The sequence below is a fragment of the Tamandua tetradactyla genome, chromosome 12 (genome assembly GCF_023851605.1).
Source record: "Tamandua tetradactyla isolate mTamTet1 chromosome 12, mTamTet1.pri, whole genome shotgun sequence".
NCBI lineage: Eukaryota > Metazoa > Chordata > Mammalia > Pilosa > Myrmecophagidae > Tamandua > Tamandua tetradactyla.
The window spans coordinates 27,743,707-27,756,413 of NC_135338.1; positions in this window are offsets into that span (position 1 = coordinate 27,743,707).

Genomic DNA, 12,707 nt, shown 5'->3' on the forward strand with positions numbered 1-12,707 from the left:
GAAATTGGCAGAATATGACCAACTATATGCTGTTTAATAGAGACACAACCATAAATTTGACAACATAAGTAGGCTGAAGTTGAATGGATGGTGTGCTGGTTTGAAAGGATGTATGTCCCCTAGAAAAACCATGTTTTAATCTAAATCCTGTTTCATAAAGGTAGAATAATCCTTATTCAATACTGTATGTTTGAAACTGTAATCAGATCATCTCCTTGGAGATGCAATTTAATCAAAAGTGGTTGTTAAACTGGATTAAGTGATGACATGTCTCCACCCATTTGGGTGGGTCTTGATTAGTTTCTGAAGTCCTATAAAAGAGGATACATTTTGGAGAATAAGCGATTCAGAGAGAACAAAGCAGAACGACATAGCCACGAGAAGCAGAGTCCACCAGCCAGTGACCTTTGGAGATGGAGAAGGAAAATGCCTTGCAGGGAGCTTCATGAAACAGGAAGCCAGGAGAAGAACCTAGCAGATGATGCCATGCTCGCCATTTGCCCTTCCAGATAAGAGAGAAACTCTGATCATGTTCACCATGTGCCTTTCCAAATGAGAGAGAAACCCTGACTGTGTTCACCATGTGCCCTCTCACTTGAGAGAGAAACCCTGAACTTCATTGGCCTTCTTGAACCAAGGTATCTTTCCCTGGATGCCTTAGATTGGACATTTCTATAGACTTGTTTAATTGGGACATTTTCTTGGCCTTAGAACTGTAAACTAGCAACTTATGAAATTTCCCTTTTAAAAGCCGTTTCATTTCTGGTATACTGAATTCTGGCAGCTAGCAAACTAGAACAGATGGAAAAATACATGCCATGCAAATGGTAACCAGAAGAAAGCTGGGGTAGCTATAATAATATTAAATAATGTAAACTTTAAGTCAAAAACAGTTATGAGGGTCAATTCAACAAGAAGATAGAACAGTTCTAAATATATATCTAATATATGTATATACAGGCAGAACCCAAAAATATATTAAGTGAATATTGACAGATTTAAAGAAAAAAATAGTTCTACATTAATAGTAGGAGATTCAATACACTGCTTTCAGTAATGGACAAACATCTAGACAGATGATCAGTAAGGAAATAGAAGACTTGAATGAGATTCTAAACAAACAAGCATAATGGGCATTTATAGAACACTTCACCCAACAATAGCAGATGCACGTTTTCCTCTAGGACACATGGGTCCTTCTCCAGGTTAGACCATATGGTAGGTCACTAGCAAGTTTCAATAAATGAAAAAATGTTGAAATGATACAATGTATTTTCTCTGACCACAGTGAAATGGAGCTAGAAATCAGAAAACAGAGGAAGAACTGGAAAGTTCACAAATATGTGGAAATTAACACTCTCAAACAACCAGTGTGTCAAAGAAGAAATCACAGGGAAATTTGGAAATGTCCTGAGGCAAATAAAATGAAAACACAACATACCAAAACTTATGGGATGCAGTAAAGGAAGTATCAAGAGGAAAATTTATAGCCCTAAATGCTTACATTAAAAAAGAAGAAAGATCTTAAATAAGAGATGTAACCTTACAACTGGAGGATATAGAAAAAGAAGAGTAAAGGAAACCCAAAGTGAGCAGAAGGAAGGAAATAACAAAGATTAGAACAGAGATAAATGAAATAGAGTGTAAAAAAGCAATAGAGAGAATTGATAAAACCAAAGTTGGTTATTTGATAAAATGAATGAAATGGAAAAATCTTTAGCTGGACTGACAGAGAAAAAGAGAGAAGAGGCAAATAACTAAAATCAGAAATAAACAGGGGACATTACTACTGGCCACACAGAAATAAAAAGGGTTATAAAAGGATGAATCCTAGAGTGATTCGATCAGTGAATGGAAAAGTATTTGCAAAGCCCCCTTCGGGGAATGGTGAGAACGGGGAGAAATGCAACTTCCCCAAGTTGAATTCTTGATATTCTCACAAGCAGTGCGGACAACCAAAGCTATAGGCTGAGCCCCCAGTCTTGGGGTTTGCTCATATGAAACTTAACCCCACAAAGGATAGGTCAAGTCTACTTAAAATTTAGGTCTAAGAGTCACCCCCAAGAGAGCCTCTTTTCTTGCTCAGATGTGGCCCCTCTCTCCAGCCAACATAACGAGCAATCTCACCACCCTCCCCTTGTCTACATGGGACATGACTCCCAGGAGTGTGGACCTTCCTGGCAATGTGGGACAGAAATCCTAGAATGAGCTGAGACTCAGCATCAAGGGATTGAGAAAACCTTCTCGACCAAAAGGGGGAAGAGTGAAATGAGACAAAGTGTCAATGGCTGAGAGATTCCAAATAGAGTTGAGAGGTTATCCTGGAGGTTATTCTTACATATTAAATAGATATCACCTTGTTAGTCAAGATGTAGTGGAGAGGCTGGAGGGAACTGCCTGAAAATGTAGAGCTGTGTTCCAGTAGCCATGTTTCTTGAGGATGATTGAATAATGATATAACTGTCACAATGTGACTGTGTGATTGTGAAAACCTTGTGTCTGATACTCCTTTTATATACCTTGTCAACAAACGAGTAGAACATATGGAATAAAAATAAATAATAGGAGGAACAAATGCTAAAATAAATTTAGTTTGCAGTGCTAGTGATCAATGAAAGCGAGGGGTAAGGGGTATGGTAGGTATAATCTTTTTTTTTTCTTTCCTGTGTTCGTTTTATTTCTTTTTTCTATTGTCTTTTTATTTCTTTTTCTGAATTAATGCAAATGTTCTAAGAAATGATGAATATGCAACTAAGTGATGATATTGTGAATTACTGATATATATGTTGATGTTTTATTTGGTTTGTTAATTTTTTAAATTAATAAATAAATTTAAAAAATAAGGAATGGGGGAACAAATGTTAAAATAAATTTAGTTTGAAATGCTAGTGATAAATGAAAGTGAGGTGTAAGAGGTATGGTATGTATAATACATTTTTTTCTGTTATTGCTTTATTTCTTTTTCTGTTGTCTTTTTATTTCTTTTTCTGAATTGATGCAAATGTTCTAAGAAATGATGAATATGCAACTATGTGATGATATTGAGAATTACTGAATATATATGTAGAACAGAATTATATGTTAATGTTTTTGTTTGTTCTTAATTTTTTTAATTAATAAATTAAAAAAAGGGTTATAAAAGGGTAGAATGTCAACATAGTCACATTCCTCCCCTAAAAAAAACATTAACTGATCATGTTATATCCTTGCATAAGGCCTTGCAATATCTGTGTCCACCCTTCTGTTTTGAACAGCACTCAACTGATTAAAGCTCTTAGACAGGGTCCTTGGCTGGGGGCACATGTAACTTAATCAGGGACTAGGGTGGCAAAAGCTATGAGAGATGATGAGAGCCATTATAGTCAAGAATGCCTGGAAGCTTTTCCATGTGTCTTCTGCCCCAGACCTAGGCCCAGAAACTGTACCAGGTATTATGTGCTAATTCTGGAGATGCAGGGCCTTTCCTTGTCACTGCCTGTGTATCAGGCTCTGCGTTTCTGAAACTCTGGTCTCCTAGTGATTTCACAGCATGGATTTAAATAGAACCCCCCAGAGTTCAATATAGCCAATTGGCTATCATAGTCCAATTTTCCCTAACTCAAGCCATAGACCATTTGAATTAAATACTCAATATCCAGGCCCTTAAAACAGAAGACTGCCCAACCAAAACCATTCCTGCCAATTCTAAAGAACACCTAGGGCACTATATCAGATTCTACAAAGGTTCCATGTACTAGGGTAACTTTCCAGAAACCTACAACCTACAGATGGGTTCCTGGACCAGTTAAGTCCTGAAACACAGAGGGACCAGCCTTTCCAGAACATCAACTAGTTCCATCTCCCTATACCATATTATCAACAGCCCTTTCCAACATGAAAAAGTTAGAATGGCCACAGCCCAAATACCCCCTAAAGAGTGGGAGAAAGATCAAAAGCTATAGTGGACTTATACAGAGGAGGTAGGGTTTAACAAATGAGTATGATTGCTGAATCAGTATATTGATATTTCTTTTAGTCTCCAGTACCTTAGAGCAGCTATAAGTTAAGAAGTAAAAATAAAAGACTGTGGAATTGTAACCCATACCAAACTCTGAAATCTGTTCTACCACCAAATTGTTGCAATGTACTTTGAAACATTGCTTTTTTGTATATATGTTATTTTTCACAAAAAAAGAAAAACATATATCTCTTCTAGCCTCCAGTGTTTTGGAGCAGCACAAAGAAAAAATCTGAAATAGTGGAATGGTAACCTATAACAAACACTGAAACTGTTCTGCAACTACTTTTTGAAGTGTACTTTGAAAATCATTGCTTTTTCTTTTTTTTTGTATATATGTTATATTTAACATAAAATGTATTAAAAAACAATAAACAAAAGACTTTATTTGGGATATAGTGGTCAGAAACACATGGTAGCCCTTCCCATTTCCTTTCTTACCTCTTTGTCCAAGAATAAGCTATTTCTTCAGTACTACACTCAGCCTACCTGTGGGTTCTCTGATTTAGCAGATAGGATATCAAATGTTCTTCATTGATTTGGTCCTGTGTGCATTGACCCTAATTGTTGTCACAAGGAAGAAATAATTTCCAGTAGCAGGTCTGACCCATATGCTGTGTGTGTGTGTGTGTGTGTGTGTATGTGTGTGTGTATTTGTACCCCTACCACAATACCCCTGTTATGAATCGGCATAGGGAGTTCACTTTTTTGATCCTCCCTTCTTGATGTCAAAGATGGAAAAAGCCCAGTAATTGGTCAGTTCTCAGTTCCTGGCAGTTTGGGGAAGTGGAGGAGGAGCAGGTAGCAGGCGGAAGCAATTCTCGTCCAGTTCTCTCTCTCAGAAATCCCTCAAATGGCTTGGTCTTAGGAATGTTTCTGTCTTTTATGTTTTTAGCCACAGAGAATTTGGGAGGACATAATTACACAGGACTTCACAACACAGTTTGGTTAGTATGAGGCTGATGACATGTCTTCCCCACCCATACACATTCAGCCAAAATAAGACTTCTAGACCTTCGTGACACCTAGGCAGCCTCGCCTTTGGTACATTTCTCTGATATAAGTCATCCTAAGGCCTGAGTACACAGTGGTTGGTTAAAGGTTCATTCTTACATCTAAGAAAAATAATTTTGCTACTTTAGAAAGATGCCTATAAATACACAAGTAATGAGAGTGGAGAGACTCATGGGTTGCTAGACAACATTTCTCAATCCATCTTGTATTTACAGGTGGCCACAGAACTAAATTTTCTCCAATAGAACATGAGTGAAGTGACGTGCCATACCTGGGTCTGGGCCTTAAGACATTCGCTGTGTATTAATTGTGATAGCTGAAATGTGTTGAATGTGCGAGTGTGGTACCTGAAGATATCCACGTTCTAATCACCAAATCCTGTGAATATGTTACCTTGCATGGTATAGGAACTTTGCAGATGTGATTAATTTAAGGATTTTAAGATACAGAGGTTATCCTCGATTATCTGGGCAGATCCAATGTAATTATAAGAGTCCTTATAAGAGGGAGAAAGAAGAGTCAGGGGCAGAAGAAGATGATATGACAGTGGAAGCAGAGAAAGAGAGAGATCTGAAGATACTATGCTCCTAGTCTTGAAATGGAGAACGGGTCATGAGCTGAAAAATGCAGGCAGCCTCTAGAAACTGGAAAAGACATTCTTTCCTAGAGCCTCAAGAAGGAAGGTAGCCCAGCTAATGCCTTCATTTTGGCTTTCTGGCCTCCTAAATGTAAGATAAATTGTTGCTGTTTTAAGCCACTTAGTTTGTGGTCATTTGTTAATAGCTACATATAAAACTAATGCAGCCAGGCATTGGGCTAAATAAATTACCTGCTGTGCTAGTTTGCTACCTGCTTGAACACAATGGAACTAGAATGGCTTTTGCAAAAGGGGGGTTTAAGAAGTTACAAGTTTACAGTTCTAAGGAAAGTGTCCAAATTAAGGCGCCAACAAGAGGTTTACCTTAATTCAAGGAAGGTCCAGGGCTTAGGAGCACCTTTGTCAGCTGGGTAGTCACGTGGCTGGCATCTGCCTCTGGCTTGCTTAACAAATCATGGCAACGTCTGCTGGGCTCCAAGCATCTCCAAACATCCGAGTCTCTGTACTCCACGTGTCTGCATCTGTCTCAGCTCTGCTCTGAAGTTCCTGTCAGCTCTGAGGCTTCTGTCATTTCTCTCATTTCCATTGTTTCTCCAGGCTCTGACCTTTCTGTTGCTTCTGAGTTTTCTCCAAAGTGTTTCCTCTTTTAAAAGATTCTAGTTAACTAATCAAGACCCACCTGGAATGGGTGGAGTCACATCTCCATGGAGATAATCTAATAAAAAATTCCAACCTACATTATTCAATCAGGATTAAAAGACACAGCTGCCTCCACAAGATCAAACCAGGATTAAAACTTGGACTTTCTAGGGTACATAATATTTTCAAACTGGCACACATGCATTACCTCATTTCATGCCCTCAACAAACATATAAAGTAAATGCTATTTTATTTTTTAGGTTTTTTTGCAATTTTATTGATAAATTCACATACCATATAATCATTCAAAGCATAAAATCGGTGGTTGTCAGTATCATATAATTGTGCATTCATTACCTCAACCAATGTTAGAATATTTTCAGTACTCCAAAAATAAAAAATAAAAAATAACACCCCAAAACATCCCTTACTCCCCTTATCCCCCTATTATTTATTTACATTTTTTGTATTTACTTTCTTACTTATCTGCCCATACATTGGATAAAGGGAATGTCAGTACCGAGGTTATCACAATCACGTGGTCACCACAAAAGCCATATAGTTATATAATCATCTTAAAAAATCAGGACTAATGGATTACAGTTCAACAGTTTCATGTATTTCCTTCTAGCTTTTATTTTCTTTTTAAATTTATTATTATTATTATTTTTGCATGGGCTGGCACCAGGAATCAAGCCTGGGTCTCTGGCATGGCAGGCAAGAAGTCTGCCTGCTGAGCCACCATCGCACCACCCTATTTTTAATATTTTTAATGAGAAATCGCCACACACATACAGTCCAACCGTATTATACAATTAATGGCTCACAATATTATCACATAATTGTGTATACTTCACCAGGACCATTTTTAGAACAAACTTGCATTACTTCAGAAAAAGAAATAAAAAGGAAAAAAAAAAAAGAAATCATACATACCATACCCTTTGAGAGAGAGGCCTCTCATTTACCAACAGTATTTCAATCTAACCAATTCTTACCCTTTATTTCCCCCTATTATTTATTTATTTATTTATATCATTTTTGTTTTTTTACTCATCTGCCCATACCCTGTGTGCTGGTTTGAAAGGAAGTATGCCCCCTAAGAAAAGCTATGCTTTAATATTAATCCCATTTCATAAAGGTAGAATAATCTCTATTCAATACTGTATGTTTGAAATTGTAATGAGATCATCTCCCTGGATGATGCGATTTAGTCAAGAATGGTTGTTAAACTGGATTATGGGACGACACATCTCCACCCATTTGGGTGGGTCTTGATTGGTTTATTGGAGTCCTATGAAAGAGGAAATATTTTGGAGAATGAGAGATTCAGAGAGCGCAGAATGATGTAGCCATGAGATGCAGAGAGTCCACAAGCCAGTAACCTTTGGAGATGAAGAAGGAAAACGCCTCCCGGGGAGCTTCATGAAACCGGAAGCCAGGAGAGAAAACTAGCAGATGAAGCCGTGTTCGTCATGTGCCCTTCCAGCTGAGAGAGAAGCCCTGACTGTGTTTGCCACATGCCTTCTCACTTGAGAGAGAGACCCTGAACTTCATCGGCCTTCTTGAATCAAGGCATCTTTCCCTGGATGCCAGTGACTGGACATTTCTATAGACTTGTTGTAATTGGGATATTTTCTCAGCCTTAGAACTGTAAACTAGCAACTTATTAAATTCTCCCCTTTAAAAGCCATTCCGTTTCTGGTATATTGCATTCCAGCAGTTAGCAAACTAGAACAGAATTGTGTATTCTTCGCCATGACCATTTTTAGAACACTTGCATTACTTCAGAAAAAGAAATAAAAAGGAAAAAAAAAAAGAAATCATACATCCCATACCCTTTGAGAGGGAGGCCTCTCATTTACCAACAGTATTTCAATCTAACCAATTTTTACCCTTTATCTCGCCCTATTATTTATTTATTTTTATCATTTTTGTTTTTTTACTCATCTGCCTATACCCTGGATAAAAGGAGCATCAGACACAAGGTTTTCACAATCACACGGTCATACTGTAAAAGCTAGTTATATAGTTTTCTTCAAGAATCAAGGCACACACTTCAACAGTTTCAGGTACTTCCCTCCAGCTGCTCCAATACATCATAAACTAAAAAAGGAAATCTCTATAATGCATAAGAATAACCGTAAGAAAAACTGCCAGGATAACCTCTTGACTCTGAAATCTGTCAGCCACTGAGACTTTATTTTATCTCATTTCTCTCTTCCTCCTTTTTTGATCCAGAAGGCTTTCTCAAACCCGTGACGCCAGGTCCCAGCTCATCCCCAGAAGTCAGGTCCTACATTGCCAGGGAGATTTACACCCCTGGGAGTCGCGTCCCATGAACAGGAAGAACAGTGAGTTCATCTGCTGAGTTGGCTTAGAGAGAGAGAGGCCACATCTGAGCCATAAAAGAGGTTCTCTGGGGGTGACTCTTTGGCATAATTATAAGTGGCTTAGCTTGTCCTTTGTAGGAATTAGCTTCATAGAGGCGAGTCCCAGATCAAGGGCTCAGCCTACTGAGTTGGTTATCCCCACAGCTTGTAAGAATATCAGGAACTCCCCAGATGGGGAAGTTAAATATTTCCTCCTTTCTCCTGAGCCCACCAAGAGGGCTTTGAAAATACTTTTTTTATTCTCTGCCCAAATTACTTGGGATATATAGGGGCATCACACTAACCTGGAATTAAATACTTTTTTTTTTTTTTTTTTACTTATTTTTCGCATAAGGAACCTGAGGATTAGAAAGGTCATCCAACAACATGCTGAAAGTAACAAACATTGTTGGGAGTGCATATTATGTGCCTGGCCTTATTTCAGTCTCTGGAGCTTACAGATGAAGTGTTGGACCTGAGACTCCAACGCAATCTGATGCTAGCTTCTGCATTCTCAGCCGTCAGACCCAGGGACCTCCCCCGTGTGATTCATCCTCTGTATGTTATTTGTAAAACCAGCCTAGATGCTTTTCTCCTTACAAGTAATGGCTTATGCTGAATCCATTTATACATTCTAGTTCACACCTTTGTAACAAACAGCAAAACATGTACCTAAAGTTACTTACTACTAATGAGAAATGTTCCCCTGCTGACCTAAAAAATGCTATGAGGTTTTTGATATCTCCTTTGAGTAACTGCCTTAACTCTGGAAAGAAAATAATTTAGAACTGGGGTTGGAAAAGAGATTCTAGGTTCAATTCAAGTACTCACCATTTACTAGCTGTGTGACTTTGGGTTTCGGTTTCCACATGTGGGAGGGAGTATTAACCGACTTCAGAGAATTGTATAAGGGCTGCTAAATGTCAAGCTCCGAGTGCTACGCCTGGCATATAGTAAGGGGAAGATGAACGGCAGCTATCATTATTATTAAGTAAAATGAGGATTGTAAAGAGACATTGTGGATTTTGCAATGATGAACTTTAAGAGTAGTTGCAGTAGAGAGGTGGATGGAAGTTTGGCTGTGGGTGAATGAGAGCTTGAAAAAGTGGCAACTATGAGTATAGATTAACTTCTCTTTTAAGAAATGTGCTGTCATAGGAAAGGAGAGTTGTGGCAGGTTGAAAAGTGACATAGGTTAAATGGAGGTGGGTTTTTTTTCAAGTTTTAAGAGGGAAAGTAAGCATGTTTGACAGTTAAGGATTAAGAAGTAATGGAGAGCAGAGGACTGAAAATAGGAAAAGGAGAGAAGATTACAGAGGCAGCAAGATCTAGGAGCTGGTGCATCAAGAATCAAAGGTTTGAAAAGAAATAAAACTACTTTCTTTGAGACAAGCAAGAAAGAGGAATAGAGGGGTGAACATATGGGTTTTTGAAGATGGAGGGGCAAGAAATTGAGGCAGTAGTGGCCTAATGATTTCTATTTTCTTTGTGAAGAAGAAACAGAATGGTAGCTAGGCCTCCAAGATGAGTCCCCATGAGCCCCTCTTCCTGGAACTCACAGTCTTGTATACTCCTGTTCCCTATTGTACCAGGCTGAGCTGTGGACTATGCCACTGTCTGTGTGATGAATAAGGCAGAAGCTATGGTATGTTGATTCCAAGATAAGCTTCTACCTTGTGTGTGTGCCTTCTTTCAGTTCAAACAGCCCACAGACACTCAGGCAGCCCAGGGAAAGGCCCACGTGAAAGGAACTGAAGTCTTGAGCCAACACCTTCTAAGCGAGCTTGGAAATGGATTTCCTCAGCAGGAACTTCAGATGAGACTGCAGCTCCAGTCCATAGTTTGTCTGTAGTTTCATGAGACTCTGAACCAGAACCATCCAGCTAAGTCACTCCCAAATTCCTGACCCACAGAAACTGAGACGTTTGTTATTTTAAGCTAATAAATGTTGAGATAATTTGTTACATAGCAATAAATAACTAGTACACCTGCTGACAATGAAGGAGGAATGGGAGAAATGGCAGTTTGAGAACAGGAGAGAAAACATGGAAGGGCTGCTGTGATAAAAAGGGATGAGTGAACCAGACAAGGCAGTCCTGATTAGAGGTTAGAAACTGCAGTTGGAAACCACCAGATTCGAGTACCAGTTAAAAATTCAGATTCCTGAGCCTCAGACTCCTGCATCAGGCTCTCTGAGAGATGGTACTAGGAATATGCATTTGGAATAAGTGCCTAAATGATTATTTTAAAGAGCTATTGAGTTACAGGAAAATGGACTATTGAGGCAAAAGTGGGATGGAAGGAGTAGCTGAAGTTGGACTTTAAATTGGGTATCAATTCATAACACAAACTCAAATTCAACTAAGGACTGTGCTATGGATTTATAAAGAATTTCTATTTTTTGTCAAAAGATGTTGTATTAGTGAGAATTACTTTCTATCCCACTGTTTTAATTTGTTAAAGCTGCTAAAATGCAATATACCAGAAATGGAATGGCTTTTTAAAATAGAATTTAAAGTTGCAAGTTTATGGTTCTAAGGCTATAAAAATGTCCAAACTATGGCATCCAGATAAAGATACCTTGGTCCAAGAAAGGCCGATGGGTCTGGAACACCTCTGTCAGCTGGGAAGGCACGTGGCTGGCATCTTCTATGGTCTTTTACCTCTGGACCTCCTCTCTCAGTTGGGAGGGCACTTGGTAATGTCTGCTAGCTTTCTCTCCTCATTTCATAAGGCTTTCTGAGGGGCATTTTCCTTCTGCATCTCCAAAGGTCTCTGGGCTGTGTGGGCTCTGTCAGCACTGAAGCGTTTCCCAAGTTGGTTCCCTCTTAAAGGGCTCCACTAAGCAACCTCACTTTGAAAAGGTGGGGACACATCTCCATGGAAGGCTTGGCAATCAAAAGTTGCTACCCACAATTGGGCTGGTCACATTTCCACAGAAATAAAAAAAAAGATCCCACCTGGCAATATTGTATGAGGATTAAAGAACATGGCTTTTCTGGGGCACACAACAATTTCAAACTGGCACACCCTCCTTAGAGAAATATTCTCAGGAACCCTTATATTAACCTGCACCTGTCATTCTCTCTATAGGTAGTGTCTGTCCTATTCCCCTTCAGGTCAGTTTTATGTGGAGATGCTCCGCCCATTCTAATTTCTACCTCATTCCAAACTTCTGCCCTAGAGGGCAGAACTCTGAAAATTCAACAGAGGTGCATCATGTTTCTGAGATTTCTGGAGTCACTCTAAGTGTATACAAGGGTATCACATTAAGAGCATCTACAGCTTTTGTGAAAAGGGCCTTGACAAGAAAATCAGAAAGGGAGGTGATTTGGGCAGAAAAGATAGACTCATTAAACCTCAGTTTCAAGGTTTTAGAAATGTTATCATAACACCTACACAGAAGGGTTGGAGTGAGGGTTGACTGAAATAACGTTTGTGATGCCCTTAACACAGTCCCTGGCACATAATAAAGGCTTAGTAAGTGGCAGCTATCAATATTCCAGCTCCGCTCCGGACTATTTAATCAGAATTGCTGCAGGTAGGAACCCAGGCAGCAGAAGTTATAAAACATTCCACAGGTGATTCTAATGTGCAGGTATTGTTGAGAAACACTAAGCACTCAAATTAAGATAGTGGGTTCACAAGTTTGTGAACTTGTGTACTAGTTTGCACATGAAATTAAACAACAACAAAAAAATCAGGATGTATCAATAGAAAGAAGCCAAATAGGCATGTAGGGGTGAACCGGAATCAGAATGGAATGTTTTCTAAATGTTCATCAAAAAACTCCTAACAAAGAAAAGTCGAGGACAAGCTGGCATCACAGGTGAATTCTACCAATCATTCTAAGAATTAGTGTCAATCCTGCTCAAACTCTTCCAAATACTGAAGAGGAGGGAACACTACCTAACTCATTCTATGACGTCAACATCACCTATAAAGCCAGTAAAGATACTATAAGAAAAGAAAGTTACAGACCAATTTATCTAATGAATATAGATGCAAAAATCCCTAACAAAATACTAGCAAATCAAATCAAATAGCATAATAAAAGAATTATAAACCATGATCAAGTGGGTTTTA